This window comes from Periplaneta americana, chromosome 3, assembly GCF_040183065.1.
Source record: "Periplaneta americana isolate PAMFEO1 chromosome 3, P.americana_PAMFEO1_priV1, whole genome shotgun sequence".
Lineage (NCBI taxonomy): Eukaryota > Metazoa > Arthropoda > Insecta > Blattodea > Blattidae > Periplaneta > Periplaneta americana.
Genome location: NC_091119.1, coordinates 144269818 through 144272445, shown reverse-complemented (window position 1 = coordinate 144272445; position 2628 = coordinate 144269818). Strand labels below are relative to the sequence as shown.

The window sequence follows — 2628 nt, the reverse complement described above, 5'->3', positions numbered from 1 at the left end:
TTAAATTAGAGAGGAGTTAACCTCCAAAAAGTATTAAAATATTTAAATTTGCATTAACTTATATGAAAACATTTTTAATTTGGAGATTAAATTATATATATATATATATATATATATATTTTTTTTTTTCTAAAACTCCAAGTTAAGTTCACGATAAAAGCGCCAGGAATAAGCTATTAAAATTCCATTACTATACTCCCAATACTTTGTGAGAAAAGGTGCATTAAAACCATTAATTTAAGATACGTTAAGATAGGAGGGTTCGTATTCCAAGGTGGACTGGAAAATATTCGTGAATTCGATGCTGACAGGTGGGCCATCCTGCCTCGGCTCTAACAGAACCAGTCCCCTTTTCCAGACAAGTACGAGTAATATCTGTTAAAGTGATAAGTTGTAGGACCAGGAGCCCTAAGCCCTTCCTATAGCAGTATCGGAAACTCGTACTACCCCCAAGACTTCACCCCGACCTATTTTTACTTATTGCAGCTGATAAATGAAATAATGGGGATGTGGAGAATTTTGGTAGAATATATGAGGGAAATGGGAGTAAACCGAAGAAAAAAAATTCACAGCAATGTTTGAATTTGCGTAAAGATTAATTTTTGATCCTATAGAATTTATCTGTTATGGTAACAATAATTGTTATTAGAGGGATCGACCCGAGGTCCTTGGTTCTACGTACCAAGCGCTCTAACCACTCAGCTACGCCGAAGTTTATGGAGTAAGGCCACAAAGGAAAAAACATTAGAGAAGGGGAATTCGATCCGGTGCTGGGGGATTGAACTTCGGCGTAGCTCAGTGGTTAGAGCGCTTGGTATATAGAACCAAGGACCCGGGTTCGATCCCCGGCGCCGGAGCGAATTTTTCTCCTCTAATAACAATAACAATTAATAACAAATGTTTGCATTGTCCACCACACATTCCATCACGACTATAATAATAATATTATAATAATAATGGTTTATTTTAACTGGCAGAGTTAAGGCCATTCGGCCTTGTCTTCCACTCAACCAGTATGACAGAAAATTACTACAATGCTATGAATATAACATAATACAATACAATACAATACAATACAATTCAAAGCAATACAATACTACAATACAAGACAATACAATACATAAATTAATATAATACAATGACAATTCTTACCAGTAAAATAATTATGTAATAATAATAATAATAATAATAATAATAATAATAATAATAATAATAATAATACCAGTAATGATAATCATACCTAAATTAAATTAAATTATTAAACTCGATCACAATTATAACTTCAATTTGACTGCGCCCGTAAGAAATCGTTTAGCCTTTTCTTGAAAGTGGTTATTGTCTGGCAGCCCCTAATCTTCTGAGGTAGAGAATTCCATTCACGGGGGACTGAGACAGACTATGTCAGGGATCGAACCTGGGACTTCCAGGTGGAAGACCTACGCACTAGCGCTTATCCACAGGCTTAGTGTAGTAGTTAATCTCTCTGAAAGAGTAAACGGCTAAATCTTTGAGTAAGGTGTCTTAGTAGAGTGAGGGAGACAGATTATTTCTCATAATGAGAGTAAATATTCACCAACTTTATACAGTATATTGTTACATAAAACCACTGAATAAAATATTTACAGCAACATTTTCTTCGAGAGAATTAAGTCGACTAGAGCGAGAATGCCAGTAAGGCAGCTGAAATATGAAACGGTTTGCGTGCAGAGTAAATGACGAGCAGTAAAGTAATCGTGGATTTATTGACTTGAACCGCAAATGGTCATGCACAAACATGGAAACCAGTCCACTTACAGATAACAATAAAGTGCAAAGCTATTTGAACGGTACATTCGGCGTACAACCATTAATCATAGACTGTCAATAAAGACATGACAGTTAATTTCAGTGCGACATTACCACGACTCCATTCCAGCATAAATGGACCAACTCACAAAATACGATGACAAAAAAATGAACAAGAAAATCAGTCGCATCGTTAGCCAAACTGACGCAGATACTCTAGAATCTAGATCAAATCCCGGAGAATCTAAATGGAATTTCTGATAGGAAAATATGACGTTGGGACGCGTTTTATCAAAGCACCCTTATCCCCGCTATCATTTCACCGTTCTCTATCACATTTCTCCTTTTCAGATCCGGTCCTGACAAGTGAGTGTTTTTTTTTTTTTTTTCCCGTTAGACCGGGTATGTAAATTGCGTCCTTATCAAGAATTGGCGAAGTATGAGAGCGAATATCGTAAACAGACACTTTTTTCCGCAATGGAAACGGATCAAAGTAGTACCGAAACATAGCGTTTCTAATAAATTAATGATGTTCTTACATTCGACAGGGAATTTACAATGTAAGCAGAGTAGGAGACACTTTTACCGACTTGAAATCGGATCAAAGTAATATTAAAAGATCGAAACGTAGCGTTTCCAATCAATTACCGTATGCAAATTCACAAATTAATAACAATTATAACGTCCTTATCGTGTAGGTCTACTCCTATTTGGAAATTCATAGCCTAACACAGAGCAAATTATAAATCAAAATCTTCCTTCCCATTAAAGGCTGGTTCATAATAAACCGGGAACGGAAACGACACCGAGAATGAGAACGGAAATAGTGAGTATTCACAATGA

The 2628-nt window shown here is 36.0% G+C and overlaps 1 non-coding gene across 1 annotated transcript; it reads left to right on the top strand.

Moving 5' to 3' along the window:
- The first annotated feature begins 784 nt into the window (after positions 1 to 784).
- TRNAY-AUA (transfer RNA tyrosine (anticodon AUA)) lies at positions 785 to 857 on the top strand. The gene has a single exon. It is a non-coding gene; the product is annotated as a tRNA-Tyr (tRNA).
- Positions 858 to 2628: the final 1771 nt, after the last annotated feature.